The 18,837-nt window shown below is 42.0% G+C and overlaps 1 protein-coding gene and 1 non-coding gene across 2 annotated transcripts in view; both read left to right on the top strand.

Moving 5' to 3' along the window:
• The window catches only part of SREBF2 (sterol regulatory element binding transcription factor 2), a 244,640-nt gene that overhangs the window by 24,321 nt on the left and 201,482 nt on the right, over positions 1-18,837 (top strand). The gene's annotated exons all lie outside the window — the stretch shown is intronic.
• Positions 15,504-15,617, top strand: LOC128637097 (U5 spliceosomal RNA). Its single transcript, XR_008398966.1, has one exon. It is a non-coding gene; the product is annotated as a U5 spliceosomal RNA (small nuclear RNA).

The following is an 18,837-nucleotide window of genomic DNA, read 5'->3' as shown; positions in this document are numbered from 1 at the left end:
AGTGTGTGTGTGTATATATATATATATATATATATATATATATATATATATATATATATATATATATATATATATATATATATATATATATATATATATATATATAATGTCAGATAGGGCGTTATAGTAGGAGATACCATTTTATAAAATTCGTTGGGTAATGCGTCTGGACCTGGTGCCTTATTATGGGCCAGTTTTTTAATTGCATTGGCCACTTCTAATTCGGAAATAGGAGAATCAAGTGAGGCGGCTAACAGCGAAGGGAAGGAGATTTTTCTCCAAAACTCCTCACGTTCCGTGGTGTTAGGTCTGGCCTAAATCTGAGAGCCTAAATCCTGTTAAACCAATTTAGCTAAGAGTTTCCCCCGACTTATTCCCATATCTATGGAGTTTTGCAGAAAACCGAATATCCTTTTGAGTAGATTTATATAATAGCAGCGAGTCTCTCGCCTCTAACGCGGAGATATATTTAGCCCATTTCTTCCGTGTTTTTTCCAATAGATATTTATTATAAGCATTTGTGACCGCACGTAAATGTTCGTTCTCACGTTTTTTAAGTTTCTTAGACCGCATAATGGTATATGCTAAGATTTCCCCCCTTAACACTGCTTTAGCAGTTTCCCAGAACAGGGGAGGACAATTTATAGCTTCAGAGTTAAATAAAGCGAAGTCCGCGAGCTTGGTCTCCAAATTTTTTTTACATTTAATATCAGAGAAAAGAAACTTAGGGGAAAAAAAAGCAATTATTCATAGATGAGGGAATACTCGGCTGAAGCTCAAAGCAGATAGGGGCATGATCAGAGACCACAATAGGTAGAATTTGAGCCAGTACTTTATTCTTACAAAGTCTTTCATCAATCAAAGTTCAATCCGTGACCGTGATTTGTGTGCTTTAGAAAGACATGTAAAATCACGTGTGTCCGGGTTTTGGAGCCTCCATATATCCTTTACTCTCAAATTAGAAAAAATCCTAGTAAACCATTTTGACTCAAGATTATCCCTTTTAGTTTTTTTAGAGAGAGCCTGCTGTTTCAGTCTTTCAATGGGATATTGGGGAGCCATATTAAAATCGCCGCCCATTTTTAGAAAACCTTCTGCACAAGTCATGAGCCTAGCCTGTAATCCTCCCAGAATGATAAATTAAACACATTTGGAGCGTATATATTGCATAAGGTATAAATAGAATTAGCAATTTTAATTTTCAGTATAATATATCTCCCCTCTTCACCTGACACATTGTATAATATCTCGGTTAAATTTTTTTGCCCAAAAGAATAGCAACTCCGCCTTTTCGATGTCACAAAACCCTGAACCTCTTTTAATGGTACTGCAGATTGAGGAGTTGACTAAGGCAACAGTATGTTTTAATTCCTGTTTCCTAGGTTACTGGAGGGAGAGAATCTAGCAAGTCAGGAGTGAGGATATAAATGGTTAATCAATCCTGTAGAAGGTCTGTGTTAATAGGTTACAGGAGAGAGTGATGATTACTAGAATAGTTGGTACTCAGGGGAATTGATTCCCTTCTTGAATATGGCTGATAGCAGCTAAGTCCGGTGAGACTGTAAATAGTGTAGGCAGGTATATGCAACTCTGCAGTATTGGGGGGACAGTGTGTTACTGCTCACGAGGTCGGATGAAATCAACAACTGTGGGAGAAGTGTTCTGCTGCAGCGTCTATGCTGCGAGAGAGAGGGTGTGTGCGTGAGCACCAATCAGATGTCCGGATCTGCTGACAGGCAGAGTGAGAGCGCAGCAGTACACAGGCTGTGTTTGTCTTGAGAGCGGGGATTACCCGCGACGATCACCGGAGGCTGGGAGAACTGAGCTGGGTAAGGAGGAGGAACCAGAGTTGTTCCGTGAGGCGATGATCCGGTCTTTAGGCTGGGGAGCCTTTAGGCTGATTGAGAGACTCTGGTGCCGAGTGGGTGTGCTTGATAGCAGAGGATTAAAGTTGCGGTCAAAGGCTGGATGTCTGTGTAGAATCAGACCAGGTCACTCTGAAGCAATAGATATGTTGTTGGGGCTAGACAATTGCCCAGTATAAGATAGAGCCAGGAGTAACAGTCGTAGCAACCTCTCAGGTAGAGATTCTGTTTACTACTAAATTAAACGGCAGGTGAGAGGGGGAGGAGCAGCCTTAAATTAGGTTAGGATTAAAGCTATACACCCCATACCTTACATTTGACTACGACTAGAGGAAAAAAAGGACCTCTTTGACCCAGGAAGATTTAAGAACTTCATGAGTCTTCAAATGAGTTTCTTGTAGGAAGGCAATAGAGGTACCAATTTTCTTGAGATATGATATTATCGTTTTCCTTTTGATAGGAGATGTGAGACCTCCTATGTTCCAGGAGGTAAATTTAATATTCCAGTAGTTGTAAAGTTTATCTATATAGCGGAAAGGAGGATAAAAGAAGAGGAGAAGAAAGGAAGAAAAAAAAAAGGGGGGGGAAAGGGAGGGGGGGGGGAAAGGGAGGGGGGGGGGGGAACCAAAAACTAAAACGTATAGCAGACGACTAGGCCTAGCCGTCTGTTACCCTATACTGAAGGCACCCAACCATATTAATACACCGAGGCCGTGTCAAAGAAGTGTATGGTGTTATCATACATCGGTTGAAGTCTAGCGGGATGTAAAATAGTTGCACGCAGCCCTTGCTGTATAAATTTTGTGCATACTGGGGCTAATTCCCTTCTTTTTGAGGCAGTTTCTGCTGCATAGTCCTGAAATAATAACATTTTGGTTCCTTCAAGGAATATAGGTTGGTATTTACTTAAAGCTTGTAAAAACATAATTTTATCTTGGTAGTTCAGGAATTTAGCTATGATTGGTCTTGGCCTCATACTTTTTTCAGAAGAGGGTGCCGGTGCTATCCTGTGAACCCATTCTATAACAATATTTGGGTGAGATTCGGATAACTTTAAAAGGCCTGGGAGTGTCTTTGTAATTAATTTGCTCATATCTTCAAACTGTTTGTTTTTCCTCAGGAACCCCAATTACTCTTAAATTATTTTGCTTGCGTGATTTTCCAGATCTACTTTATTCTGTAGTTTAAGAAGTGCCAAGGAAGTAGCTTCTAATTTGGTATTCTGACCTAGAGTAAGATCCTCAAGGTCTGATACTCTCTGCTCCACCTCAGAGAACCTTTCCGAGAATTGTTTAATTTCTGTAGCTAATTGCGCAATATCTTGTTTGATCTCTAGTTTAAGTGAATCAAACTTAGGTGCACGAGCCATAGAGATATTAAGAACCAAAGACTGTAGGTCATTAGGCTCATGAAAACTTAGAGAGTCACGTGAGGCCATATGTGCCTATACAGAGGCCTCTGTAGTAGTTTTGTGCTTTTTGTCCCTTTGTCTAGCCGACATGGCTGAGGGTGAAACTTTAGAATGTGAGTGTAAAAATGTATCCATAAACTTGTGAAAGTGTGAAATAGTGAGAAGAGGAAACTAACAACCAGTTCCAGAAGTGATTAGGGGGGAGGATCCCCGGATCCCAAAAGAGTGGAGAAAAAAAAAGAGTGAAGTGCCGTATAGTAAGGGAGTGTAGAGTTTTTTTTTTTTCTTTCTTTCCCTCTTTCTCTCCTGTTTGAGGGAAAACAAAGTGATTCAAGTGAGCCAAAGACAGTCATGCTGGCGACAAGAGAACATGTACACAAAATAGAGAGTGGGGCCACTATTGTAAAAATAGCTACTTTATACGTTGGGTTGAGAACAGCTATTAAGCGTGAGTAGTTAATATTAGAACGCTAGTATTTAATGTAATTAATCTATGTCGTTCTAAAGCCTAGGGATTTTCTTACATAATTGTAAACATCTGAATTTTCACATAAACACAACTTCTACATAGTCAGGACCCTAAGTGCACTTTTACTACATATTTTAAACCATTTGAGGAATAGTCAAGACAGAGATAGTGTGATAATTAAGTGCGCCTTCTGGAACTAAGTAGTATTTTATGCCATAAACACACGCACCTAAGGTTTTTTGGCTAAGGGAAAATAGAAAAAATAATCAATTAATATTGAGACGTATGTGTATGATATGGTTAGTCCCAATGACTCTAAAACCAGAAGGTTTTATACATTACTACAAACAAACATAGCAATTTTTACATGTACACAGTTTCTGTACACTCAGAGCCCTAAACAACCTTTTAAAGCAAGATGGTACATATTTTAAACCTTATGCAAGAAAAAATAAAAGTAAAAGTACAGCGCTGAAGTCCCTGTAAAAATAAAACAAAAGCACTAGTATGAACAATTCCCAGGCTATGGTGTTACATATTTTCAGGTTTTACTATTGTAGAAAAAAAAAAGACATAGGCTTCCACCTAAGGGAAGCTCTTAGAAATTAGTTTAAATAGATCAGAGAGTTTAACACTTTCAGCTCAGCTATCAGTATATTCTTAATTTATCACCTCTAAGACCTCAGCCCCTATTTTAGGGGAGTTTTCTATATTGTAACAACCTAGTACCAGTTTAAACAGAGACAAAAAAATAAAAAAATAAATTATATTATCCCAGGGTCCCACTCGTATCAACTTTAATGATATGGGAGCACCTTACAAGGGTGAAAATATTAGTTGTATAACAGGCTCTAGCTTTCTTTAGCCTCTAAAGGAGTATGCTGACACCAAAGCAATAGCATAATGGGCATTAAAAATGACATAGTAAATATGTGGTGTTGGCACCCTTAAATAACAAATTTGTTTAAGGTAAAACTAAAACAGTAGGTCGTAATCTGAGAAAAGACACTGGTTTTTACCGCTTACATAGACTTTTAGAGCCACACATGCATCAGTGTGTACCTGGAGCCCAAGTCACTCGTTTGCAAAATGCTCAGTATGACAGTCAGTCTGAGTGCCCAGGGGGGCTATTAGCTAAAAGCCTTATAGAGGGTCAAGTCATTTAGGCCTAGAGAGGAAAAAGGGAGATAAGATGTATCCTATCCAACAAGGTACATTACCAAACCTAGTTTGATCAATTGCTAGTTGCTGTTTGAGAGGCGACCATCCAAGGCAGCCCCCCCTGCGCAGAACTGGTGGAGGGGGGAGCGCTAGGCAGAGAAACACGAAGAACAGGTGCGCTGGTTCATCCAGAAACAAGCCCAGTTAAGGCACATCTTGCTGGTAACAGCCCGGCGGCTGAGAGAACTCCCCAGGGAGGAAGAGCAAGCCCAGCCCTCCAGACAGTCTCAGTGAAAGATGCAGCAACCAGCGGAGGATAAATCTCCTGGGGACCTTGCCAGTACTCCCCTGTCAAGCCTCTTAGGTTGAACAAACGCCGGTATACCGCAACCAGTGAAATCCGCAATGTTTCCAGCTCCGTGCCAGGATATCGGGGTAATCACGAAGAATGAATGGTGGTAGCAACTGTCCTTATCCCTTACGCAGCATCTGTGGGGGGATACAGCAAGGACGAAAGATGTCTCCCAAAAGTTTCCCGAAGGTTTCCAGCTCAGTTTATACAGAAAGGTGCAGACACCACTGCACCGGGCAATCCCAGCTTCATATCCGGATAATGAGTCTTAGGCAGGGAAATCAGGTAACGAACCAAATTAGCGTCCAGTGCACCTGCCAAGACAACTTTACCTCTCAATTGGCATCAGAGCTCATATCTAAGCCGCTATGTCTGCAAAAATGTCCGGGCTCCCTCTTAGCGCAGCCTCGAGAGGGAGGAAAAATTAGCCGATCAGCCTGGGAATTGCTCTTCCGCTCCAGGTCTCTCCCAGCCTCTTTCCACTTCCCCGGTAATGGCTACAGGTTGGTAGAGATTGTATAATATAGATATTATAGTATGAGTATTGTGATACAAAGTAGAGTCCTTTTCAGGTGCTGCAGCACGCAGCCTTAGTGCATTATTAAGGCACTATGAGTTTCCAGTAGCGGTGTTTTTTCGGCTGTACAAGCCACCCAGGGTCTAAGGGTTTAGGCGCATATCCACGCCATCAGCTTGTTGGAGAAAGAAATCAGAGCAGGTGCAACACCTGACCACACAGCTGTGCTCGTCCCCCGGAAACTCCTCCAGAGAATACTTCTAGAGCATGCAATTTTAAGCAACTTTCTAATTTACTCCTATTATCAATTTTTCTTCGTTCTCTTGCTATCTTTATTTGAAATAAAAGCCATCTAAGCTTTTTTGGGTTAAGTACTCTGGACAGCACTTTTTTATTGGTGGATGGATTTTTATTGGTGGATGGATTTTTTTCCACTAATCAGCAAGGACAACCCAGGTTGTTCACCAAAATGGTCCGGCATCTAAACTTAGATTCTTGCATTTCAAATAAAGATACCAAGAGAATAAAGAAAATTTGATAATAGGAGTAAATTAGAAAGTTGCTGAAAAATTAATGCTCTATCTGAATCACAAAAGAAAATTTTTGGGTTCAGGGACAGTTTACCATAGAATTGTTATTGTTTTAAAATATAGATAATCCCTTTATTACCCATTCCCCAGTTTTGCATAACCAACACAGTTATATTAATATACTTTCTCTTGTAAGGTGTATCCAGTCCACGGGTTCATCCATTACTTGTGGGATATTTTCCTTCCCAACAGGAAGTTGCAAGAGGACACCCACAGCAGAGCTGTCTATATAGCTCCTCCCCTAACTGCCACCCCCAGTCATTCTCTTGCAACTCTCGACAAAGGATGTATCAAGAGATATGTGGTGACTTAGTGTAGTTTTACCTTCAATCAAGAGTTTGTTATTTTTAAACGGTACCGGCGTTGTACTGTTTTTCTCTCAGGCAGAAATTAGAAGAATTCTGCCTGGAGATTTGATGATCTTAGCGGTTTGTTACTAAGGTCCATTGCTGTTCTCACACATAACTGATGAATATGGGAAAACTTCAGTTGGGGGATCGGCCTGCAGATTACCTGCTTTGAGGTATGTTCAGTATTTTTATTTCTAGAGAGAGGAATAAGTTCTAGAAAATGCTGACAGAGCCTTGTGTATTTGAGGTAAGCCTGATGCAGTGATTTAACAGCGACTGGGATCATGCTTACATTACCGGGTAATACTCATGTTAATATTCATATTGCTTAGTGACAAAACGTTTACATGATTTCATAAATAGGACGTTTTTTTCTCTGAGGGAGATAAGTCTTTATTTGGGGCCTAGTTTCCACATGGCTAGTCAGATATTCCTAGGAGTATTTTCTTAAGGCCCCTCTGACATCCACTACATGGTGGGAGGGGCCTATTTTAGCGCTCTAACTGCGCAGTTTTAATACAGACTGAGACATCCAGCTTCCCTAGAAGAGTCCTCTGGCATCTGAGAACCATTTCAAAGGGGTTATTTCTGCACAAAATCGTATTTAAGGGCAGGTAGGAGCCTCAGCAGAGCTGTGGCATGGTGCTCAATTGACTTTTAACGTTTTTTAACGTTTTTCAATCCGGTTTGGGGCCTAAGGGGTTAATCATCCATTTGCAAGTGGGTGCAATGCTGCTTTAGTCCCTTATTCACACTGTAAAAATTTCAAAGATTTTACTGTATTTTTTCACTGTTTTGCAGTTTAAGTGCTTGTTTTTTTTCTCTTAAAGGCACAGTAACGTTTTGTTTAATTGCTGTTTCACCTTTCTTAAAGTGTTTTCCAAGCTTGCTTGTCTCATTACTAGTCTGTTAAACATGTCTGACATAGAGGAAACTCCTTGTTCAATATGTTTGGAAGCCATTGTGGAACCCCCTCTTAGAACGTGTACCAAATGTACTGAAATTTCTATAAACTATAAAGACCATATTATGGCGCTTAAAGATTTATCTCCAGGGGATTCTCTGACTGAAAAAAGGAGATTATGCCATCTAACTCTCCCCATGTGTCAGAACCTATAACTCCCGCTCAAGTGACGCCAAGTACATCTAGCGCGTCTAATTCTTTTAATTTACAGGACATGGCGGCAGTTATGAATCCTACCCTCACAGAGGTATTCTCCAAACTGCCAGGGCTAAATGGAAAGCGTGACAGCTCTGGGGATAGAATTAATACAGAGCTTTCTGACGCTTTATTGCCTGTGTCCGATATACCTCCACAATGCTCAGAAGCCGAGGCAGGTGAGCCTCTATCTGTGGGTGACATTTTAGACTCAGGGAAGGCGTTACTTCAGTCTGATTCTGAGATGACAGTGTTTAAATTTAAGCTTAAACACCTCCACTTATTGCTTACGGAGGTTTTAGCGACTCTGGATGACTGTGACCCCATTATGGTTCCAGAGAAATTGTGTAAAATGGACAAATACTTTGCAGTACCTGTTTACACCAATGTTTTTCCAGTCCCCAAGAGGTTTTCGGAAATTATTACTAAGGAATGGGATGGACCAGGTGTGCCGTTCTCTCCCCCTCCTGCTTGTAAAAAGATGTTTCCCATAGATGTCACCATACGGGACTCGTGGCAGACGGTTCCTAAGGTGGAGGGAGCAGTCTCCACCCTAGCTAAGCGTACAACTATCCCCGTCGAGGACAGTTGTGCTTTCCTAGATCCTATGGATAAAAAATTGGAGGGTCTCCTTAAGAAAAATTTTATACATCAAGGTATTATTCTCCAGCCTCTTGCATGCATTGCCCCAGTTACTGCTGCAGCGGCTTTTTGGTTTGAGTCTCTTGAGGAGGCTCTACAGGTGGAGACCCCGTTAGACGATATTCTAGACGGGATTAAAGCTCTTAAGTTAGCTAACTCCTTTATTTCTGACGCCATTTTTCAGTTAACCAAACTAACGGCTAAGAATTCAGGTTTTGCCATTTTGGCGCGTAGGGCGCTATGGCTTAAGTCCTGGTCAGCAGACGTTACTTCAAAGTCTAAGCTTCTTAACATCCCCTTCAAAGGACAGACCCTATTCGGGCCGGGCCTGAAGGAGATCATTTCTGATATTACTGGAGGAAAAGGTCACGCCCTTCCTCAGGATAGGTCCAATAAGTTAAGGACCAAACAGAATAATTTTTGTTCCTTTCGAAACTTCAAGAGTGGCGCAGCTTCTGTTTCCTCTAATGCAAAACAAGAGGGAAATTTCGCCCAGTCCAAACCAGTCTGGAGACCTAACCAGGCTTGGAACAAGGGGAAGCAGGCCAAGAAACCTGCGGCTGCCTCTAAGACAGCATGAAGGAGTAGCCCCCGATCCGGGACCGGATCTAGTGGGGGGCAGACTCTCTCTTCGCCCAGGCTTGGGCAAGAGACGTCCAGGATCCCTGGGCATTAGAGATTGTTTCCCATGGATATCTTCTGGACTTCAAAGCTTCATCTCCAAAGGGGAGATTTCATCTCTCACAATTATCTGTAAACCAGATAAAGAGAGAGGCATTCTTACGTTGTGTTCAAGACCTGCTGGTTATGGGAGTGATCCACCCAGTTCCAAGGGAGGAACAGGGGCAGGGATTCTATTCAAATCTGTTTATAGTTCCCAAAAAAGAGAGAATTTTCAGACCAATCTTGGATCCCAAGATCCTAAAAAATCCTTCAAGATGGAGGCTATACGAACCATCCTCCCTATGATCCAGGTGGGTCAATATATGACTACCGTGGACTTAAAGGATGCTTATCTCCACATTCCGATTCACAGAGATCATCATCAGTTCCTCAGGTTCGCCTTCTTAGGAAGTAATCGGCCTAATGGTAGCGGCAATGGACATAGTTCCGTTTGCCCGCCTACATCTCAGACCACTGCAACTTTGCATGCTCAATCAGTGGAATGGGGATTACACAGATTTGTCCCCTCTGCTAAATCTGGATCAAGAGACCAGGGATTCTCTTCTCTGGTGGTGCTTTCTGGTCCATCTGTCCAGGGGAGTGAGTTTCCGCAGGCCAGAGTGGACTATAGTGACGACAGATGCCAGCCTTCTGGGCTGGGGCGCAGTGTGGAACTCCCTGAAGGCTCAGGGTTCGTGGACTCAGGAGGAAGCCTTCCTTCCGATAAACATTCCGGAACTGAGAGAGATATTCAATGCTCTTAAGGCTTGACCTCAACTAGCTGCGGTCAGGTTCATCAGATTTCAGTCTGACAATATCACGACTGTAGCCTATATCAACCATCAGGGGGGAACAAGAAGCCCCCTGGCAATGTTGGAGGTTTCAAAGATAATTCTATGGGCAGAGGTTCACTCTTGCCATCTCTCGGCTATCCATATCCCAGGAGTAGAGAACTGGGAGGCGGATTTTCTAAGTCGGCAGACTTTTCATCCGGTGGAGTGGGAGCTCCATCCGGAGGTATTTGCCCAGCTGATTCAACTATGGGGCAAACCAGAAGTGGATTTGATGGCGTCTCGTCAGAACGCCAAGCTTCCCTGTTATGGGTCCAGGTCAAGGGATCCCCAGGCAGCGCTGATAGATGCTCTAGCAGTGCCCTGGTCCTTCAGCCTGGCTTATGTGTTCCCACCATTTCCTCTCCTCCCTCGTCTGATTGCCAAGATCAAGCAGGAGAGAGCTTCTGTGATTTTGATAGCACCTGCGTGGCCACGCAGGACTTGGTATGCAGATCTGGTGGACATGTCATCCCTTCCACCATGGACTCTGCCGCTGAGGCAGGACCTTCTACTCCAAGGTCCATTCAAACATCCAAATCTTATTTCTCTGCGGCTGACTGCTTGGAGATTAAACGCTTGATTTTATCAAAACGTGGTGTCTCCGAGTCGGTCATTGATACCTTATTTCAGGCTCGAAAGCCTGTCACCAGGAAAATCTATCATAAGATATGGTGTAAATATCTTCATTGGTGTGAATCCAAGGGTTACTCATGGAGTAAAGTCAGGATTCCTAGGATATTATCCTTTCTCCAAGAAGGATTGGAGAAGGGATTGTCAGCTAGTTCCTTAAAGGGACAGATTTCTGCTCCGTCTATTCTTTTGCACAAGCGTCTGGCAGATGTTTCAGGCGTTTTGTCCGGCTTTAGTTAGAATCAAGCCTGTGTTTAAACCTGTTGCTCCGCCATGGAGTTTAAATTTAGTTCTTAAAGTTCTTCAAGGGGTTCCGTTTGAACCTCTGCATTCCATAGATATCAAGCTTTTATCTTGGAAAGTTCTGTTTTTGGTAGCTATCTCTTCGGCTCAAAGAGTTTCAGAGTTATGTGCCTTACAGTGTGATTCCCCTTATCTGATATTCCATACAGATAAGATACAGATAAGGTAGTGTTGCGTACCAAACCTGGATTTCTTTCTAAGGTGGTATCTAATAAGAATATCAATCAGGAGATTGTAGTTCCGTTACTGTGTCCTAATCCTTCTTCAAGGAAGGAACGTCTATTACACAATCTTGACTTGGTTCGTGCTTTAAAGTTTTATTTACAAGCTACTAAGGATTTTCGTCAAACATCTGCATTGTTTGTTATCTACTCTGGACAGAGGAGAGGCCACAAGGCTTCGGCATCTTCTCTTTCTTTTTGGCTTAGAAGCATAATCCGTTTAGCTTATGAGACTGCTGGCCAGCAGCCTCCTGAAAGAATTACAGCTCATTCCACTAGAGCGGTAGCTTCCACATGGGCTTTTAAAAATGAGGCCTCTGTTGAACAGATTTGTAAGGCGGCGACTTGGTCTTCGCTTCATACTTTTTCTAAATTCTACAAATTTGATACTTTTGCTTCCTCGGAGGCTATTTTTGGGAGAAAGGTCTTGCAGGCAGTGGTGCCTTCCGTTTAAGTTCCTGCCTTGTCCCTCCCTTCATCCGTGTCCTAAAGCTTTGGTATTGGTATCCCACAAGTAATAGATGAACCCGTGGACTGGATACACCTTACAAGAGAAAACAAAATTTATGCTTACCTGATAAATTTCTTTCTCTTGTGGTGTATCCAGTCCACTGCCCGCCCTGTCACTTTTTAAGGCAGGTGTTTTTTATTTTTAAACTACAGTCACCACTGCACCCTATAGTTTCTCCTTTTTCTTGCTTGTTTTCGGTCGAATGACTGGGGGTGGCAGTTAGGGGAGGAGCTATATAGACAGCTCTGCTGTGGGTGTCCTCTTGCAACTTCCTGTTGGGAAGGAGAATATCCCACAAGTAATGGATGAACCCGTGGACTGGATACACCACAAGAGAAATTTATCAGGTAAGCATAAATTTTTGTTTTTTACCTCTGTGATTACCTTGTGTCTAGGAACCTTCTTCCAGCCCCCTGATCACGACTGTGACTGTTTATTATCTATTGTCTTAAATTTAGCATTGTTTTGTGCTAAATCTTGAATAACCCAATGTGCCTGAAAACAGTGTTATCTATATGGCCCACGTGTACTTTCTTTCTTTGTGTTGAAAAGAGATTTAAAAAGCATGTGATAAGAGGCAGCCCTCAAAGGCTTAGAAATTAGCATATGAGCCTACCTATGTTTAGTTTAAACTAAAAATACCAAGAGAAAAAAGCAAATTTGATGATAAAAGTAAATTGGAAAGGTGATTCAAATTAAAAGTCCTATCTGAATAATGAAAGTTTAATTTATACTAGACTGTCCCTTTAATTTGTCTGCTGGCTGTGTTTTTACCAAACTATAGCAAGCTGCAGGTGTTCTGTTGGTTTGAGAACACTGGCAGCTATGGCTTTAAGACTGCTGCACTTCCTTCCCCTCCGGACAGATGAGGTCAGTTTTTTTCTGTGATCTTTCACTTGTAAAAGGTGATAACAAGGGCCAGACTTATTACAAGGAATACGATTTGTATTTTATAAGCATTTAACCCATTAGCTGCAAAATTGCACTTTTTTGTTAGCATTTTATTATGCAGCTTAAAAAAAGAATGGCAAAAAATTGTAATCACACATTAGCCTGTAACAGTTAAAAATGTATGCCATATGCCTGCATTAGAGGGAGTCTCCTCATGGTGACTTATTTATTTTACTATCTTGGATTAGAAAAATAGGATTCTCTAGCCTGATCAACATTTTAAAAAAAAAATCTATTGTCGGCTATGCTTGCTTCCTTCATGGTTTCAAGTCTGCTGTTAATTGACCTGAGCAATGTGAGTGATATGGATAAGCCATAATCCTTGTGTGCATAGAATGTATAAAGGTCTTGAGAAAGGCCCAGGTGTGGGATGAAACTCTCTGAAAATAATAAAATCGTTAGCATTATGGAATGCTCAGTATTCATGCCTCGAGTATATATAATGTCATAGGGATGGCCAAAGTTTCTGGCGCCTAAATTTATAGGCTGGCTCCTAGATGTTGGAAAAAAATTACACTGTACTGTATCTGACAAGCAAGGGGTGGCCCCTTACGCTGTACCACATGTGGCAGCAAACAGCAGCGCACTTATTTTTGTTTTGCTTGAATTGCTTTTTACTAACGCCCCTCAGATGTAAAAGTGCAGCGCCAGTACCTGGTTATACTAAAGGGTAATACTAAAGGGGGCTGCTGTTGCCAGCTGATGTGTAAAATAGCAGGAGGGGACAGTGAATAAGAAGTGTGCACTCCTGAGCTAACCTCAGTATACACTTATGAAAAATAAGCTAAACTTCTTTTTGACTTCAGTATCCATTTAATATTCAAAGTAAAGAGAATATGTTGGTAGCTGTGAGTGTAGTCACATAGGCATCAGGGCTGCTCACATGATGTGTATTTCTGCCCCACATCCTTTCAGCAGACTCTGTTGCCCTCTTGTGTGTAGGTGCTGGTGGGAGTTGGCAGTTCTGCTTACTGTGTGTCTACTGGTTGTCCTGAGTGCGTTAGCTGTAGGGGGGGATTCTGATGGTGTGAAGAGACAGGGTTCTGTCCGCACTTATTTTTACTTTTGTTGAATCACCAGTGCCGGGAGTAAAAATATTATCACAAGAGCTCCTTAAAGGGACATGAAACCTAATATTTTTCTTTCATGATTTAAATAGAGAATACAATTTTAAACGACCTATTCCAATTTACTTCTGTTATCTAATTTTCTTCATTCTTTAGTTATCCTTTGTTGAAGAAATATAAATGCACATGGGTGAGCAAATCGCACAAGGCATCTATGTCTAGCCACCAATCATCAGCTACTGAGCCTATTTAGATAAACATTTCAACTAAGGATATCAAGAGAATGAAGGAAATTGGATAATAGAAAAAATTGGGTTTTATATCCCTTTTAATTTTAAGAGTTCTGTGGTATAAAGTTTTAAGTTTTATTATGGAGCAAATACAGTTGTTATGGGGTTTCTACTTACACTTTAGACATTAAAGGACCATAAAACATAAAAAAACAGTTGTATTGTTATTGCACTGTTTGCTTAATGTCTGCAAAATAGTTACCCACATAGTTATCCACTCCAGAGCTGAACGCAACTGTGAGCCGATCAGGGACAGCATATGTGCATAGTCTCTTTAGCTCAGGATCGCTAGTGTTTTGCCACTCTGAAGCTGCACTCAGCTGCTGAACTGATTAGGGGCAGCATATGTGCATAGTCTCTTCAGCTCAGGATCGCTAGTGTTTTGCCACTCTGAAGCTGAACTCAGCTGCTGAACCGATCAGGGGCAGCATTTGAACGTAGCTGCATTTTAGCACTGGATCTCCATTTTGTTCCCACGCCAAGGTTGTTACTAATAGGAATATCAATCAGGAAATTGTTGTTCCTTCTCTGTGTCCTAATCCTTCCTGTAAGAAGGAGCGTCTGTTGCACAACTTGGAGGTGGTTCGTGCTTTGAAGTTTTACTTGCAAGCAACCAAAGATTTCCGTCAAACATCTTCTTTGTTTGTTGTCTATTCTGGAAAACGTAGAGGTCAAAAAGCTACGGCTACCTCTCTTTTTGGCTGAAAAGCATCATCCGTTTGGCATACGAGACTGCTGGACAGCAGCCTCCTGAAAGGATTACAGCTCACTCTACTAGAGCGGTGGCTTCCACATGGGCTTTTAAAAATGATGCTTCTGTTGAACAAATTTGTAAGGCCGCGACTTGGTCTTCGCTTCATACCTTTTTCCAAATTTTACAAATTTGATACTTTTGCTTCTTCGGAGGCTTTTTTTGGGAGAAAGGTTCTTCAAGCAGTGGTGCCTTCTGTTTAACCATCTGTCTTGTCCCTCCCATCCATCCATCCGTGTCCTGTAGCTTTGGTATTGTATCCCACAAGTAAAGGATGAATCTGTGAACTCGTCGTACCTTATAGAAGAAAAGTAAATTTATGCTTACCTGATGAATTTTATTTCTTCTATGGTATGACGAGTCCATATAACCCTGTCATTTTAAGACAGATTATATTTTTGGATTTTAAACGTCAGTCACCTCTGCACCTTGTAGTTTCTCCTTTTTCTTCCTGTACCTTCGGTCGAATGACTGGGGGTGGAGCTAAGGGAGGAGCTATATAGACAGCTCTGCTGTGGTGCTCTTTGCCACTTCCTGTTAGCAGGAGGATAATATCCCACAAGTAAAGGATGAATCCGTGGACTTGTTGTACCATAGAAGAAATTAATTTATCAGGTAAGCATAAATTTACTTTTTTCTGAGCCAACATTGTCTTAGATGCTGTTCAAAATGCATTGTGACAATGTTCAATATATTCTGCAGCTTTTCCCTCAAGTGTGCAGTAGCATCTGAGGATAAAATCTCAGTTTCTGACAGTATACCTTCTGATACTCTGGTTTCTCTTCAGATCAAATAAATATTTTGCCTTTTACTAAAGATTTCCATGGAGAGGTACAACCATGAGTTTTCATCCAATTTTTTTTTTTTGAAGCTCTACCGCATGCAGATATGATAAAAAAAATAAAAAACAAACAAAAAACCTCTCTCTGTTACTTAAGGAGGTTTTAGCTACTCTGGACGACATCAACACCATGGTTGTTGTTAATCTTATGACTTTGGGTTTCCAGGATCATTGTTATGGAATGTGAGAGAACGGATATAAATCCTCTGTTCTCCTTTTCCTATTTTTGGAATTTATCCATAACAGACTGTTTCAGGAGTCTTGTCAAATTATTTCTGATATCACGGGAGGTAAGCATCTTCTCCCGCAAGACAAGAGATATAAACAAAAAGGACGACAAAGCAATTTTCGTTCCTTTAAAAATTTCAAGGGAAATTCTTCCTCTTCCTCCTCTAAGCAGGAACAGTCTGAACCTTCATGGTGACCCAGCCAGTCTTGGAACAAAGAGAAAGCTCTCCAAGAAGCTGCTTAGTGATCCCAAGACTGTTTGGAGGGCATGCCCCTGATCCGGGACTGGATATGGTAGGGGGCAGACTTTCCTTCTTCATTCAAGTCTAAGTTCGGGATGTCCAGGATCCCTGGACAATAGTAATTGTGTCTCAGGGATACAAACTGGAGTTCAAGGTTTTTTCCTCCCAGAGGCAGATTTCTAATTTCAGATTATCTGCAGACCAGACAAAGGGAGAGGCGTTCTTCAACTGTGTAGGAGACCTCTCCGCTCTGGGAGTGATTGTTTCCGTTCCATTTCAGGAACAGGGACTGGGGTTTTTATTCCAATCTATCGTGGTTCCCAAAAAAGAGGGAACCTTCAGACCAATTCTAGGCCTCAGGAGTCTAAACAAGTTTTTCAGGGTACTGTCCTTCAAGATGGAAACTATTCGTTCCATTGATCCAAGAGGGTCAGTTTTTGACAACAGTGGATTTAAAGGACGCATTTCTGCATTTTCCCATTCACAGGGATCATCTCATGTTCTTAAGATTTGCCTTCTAGGCAAACACTTCCAGTTGGTGGCTCTTCCTTTCGGTCTTCCCACAGCCCTCAGAATCTTCGCAAAGGTTCTGGGATCCCTGTTGGCAGTACTTTGTTCAAAGGGCATTACAGTGGCGTCTTTTCTGGACCTTTCTAGTTCAGGAGCCATCCTTACAGCTAGCAAGATCCCACCCGGACTTGGTGTTGTCCTTTCTAGGATCCCACGGCTGGAAGGTGATTTTAGATAGAAGTTTCTTTGTTCCAATCACAAGGGTGACTTTCCTAGGAACTATAATAGACTCTGTCTATGAAGATTTTTCTGACAGAAGTCAGGAAATCAGAGATTATCGTTACTTGTCTAGCTCTTCAGTCCACTCCTCCTCTATCAGTGGTCCAGTGCATGGAGTTAATCGGGCTGATGGTAGCAACAATGGACATCTTCCAGTTTGCTTGTTTTTATCTCAGAGCTCTACAGTTGAACATGCTGAGACAATGTAACTGAGATTATTCGGGCTTGTCCCCTTGGCTTCTTTTGGACAAGGGACTCTACAATGGTGGTTGTCTCTCGATCATCTCTTCTAAAGAACATGCTTTTGCAGGCTATCTTGGGTGATTGGGACAACAGATACCAGCCTTCTAAGGTGGGGAGCAGTCTGGGGCTCTCTAAAGGTTCAGGGAATATGGACTCAGGCAGAGTCTGTTTTACCCATAAACATTCTGGAACTGAAAGCGATCTACAGTGCTCTTCTGACCTGGCCCCAGTTAGCCTCGGTTCAGTTATCAGGTTCCAGTCGGACGTAATGTCAGTGGCCTACATCAATCATCAGGGTTTAACAAGGAGTTTCTTGGCGATGACAGTGGTATCCAAAATAATTCAGTGGGCGGAGGCCCATTCTTGCTGTCTGTTGGCGATCCACATCCCAGGGGTGGACAACTGGGAGGGGGTTTTTCTGAACAGGCAGACCTTTCATCCGGGGGAGTGGGAACTCCATCTGGAAGTGTTCTCCAGTCTGATCCTCAAGTGGGGTCAGCCGGAGTTAGATCTCATGACATTGAGGAAGAATGCCAAGCTCCCGCGATACGGGTCAAGGTCCAGGGATCCTCAGGTGGAACTGATAGATGCTCTAGCAGTTCCTTGGTCCTTCAGCCTAGCATATCTTTTTCCTCCGTTTGCTCTTCTTCCTCTGGTCATTGCTTGAATCAAGCAGGAGAAGGCATCAGTGATCCTAATTGCTCCGGTGTGGCCTCGCAGGATTTGGTATGCCGATCTGGTGGACATGTCATCCCTGCCACCTTGGAGACTACCGTTAAGGAAGGATCTTCTCATTCACGGTCCCTTCCTTCATCCAAATCTAATTTCTCTGAAACTGACTGCTTGGAGATTGAACACTTAGTTCTATACAAGCGGGGGTTTTCTGATTCTGTCATAGAGACTTTGATTCAGGCACGTAAGCCTGTAACTAGAAAGATTTACTATAAGATATGGCGTAAATATCCTTATTGGTGTGAATCCAAAGGCTACTCATGGAGTAGAGTTAGGATTCCCAGAATTTTGTCTTTTCTCCAAGAAGGATTGGAGAAGGGTTTATTGGCAAGTTCCCTAAAGGGTCAGATTTCTGCCTTATATATTTTGTTACACAAACGTCTGGCTGATGTCCCAGATGTTCAATCTTTTTGTAAGGCCCTGGGTTGGATCAAGCCTGTGTTCAAACCAGTTTCTCCTTCCATGGAGTCTGAATTTAGTTCTTCAAGGGGTTCCGTTTGAACCTATGAATTCCTTAGATATTAAGTTGTTATCTTGGAAGGTTTTATTTCTTGCTATTTCTTCAGCTCGAAGAGTGTCTGAGCTTTCGGCGTTACAATTCAATTTGCCTTACCTTATTTTCCATTCGGATAAAGTTGTTTTACGTACTAAACTGGGGTTTCTTCCTAAGGTTGTTTCAGACAGGAACATTAATCAGGAGATTGTTGTTCCTTCCTTGTGTCCTAATCCTTCTTCTCAGAAGGAAAGACTTCTACATAATTTGGACGTAATCCGTGCTTTGAAGTTTTTCTTTCAAGCGACTAAAGACTTTCGTTAGTCGTCTTCTCTGTTTGTAGTTTTTTCTGGAAAACGTAGGGGTCAGAAAGCTACGACTACCTCTTTCTTTTTGGTTGAGGAGTATCATCCGATTTGCATATGAGACTGCTGGACAGCAGCCTCCTGAAAGAATTACAGCTCATTCCACTAGGGCGGTTGCTTCCTCTTGGGCATTCAAAAATGAGGCTTCTATGGAACAGATTTGCAAGG

This window comes from Bombina bombina, chromosome 7 (genome assembly GCF_027579735.1).
Source record: "Bombina bombina isolate aBomBom1 chromosome 7, aBomBom1.pri, whole genome shotgun sequence".
NCBI classification, from domain to species: Eukaryota; Metazoa; Chordata; class Amphibia; order Anura; family Bombinatoridae; genus Bombina; species Bombina bombina.
Note: the sequence above shows the minus strand (reverse complement) of the source record. Positions and strands in the feature narration are given on the sequence as shown.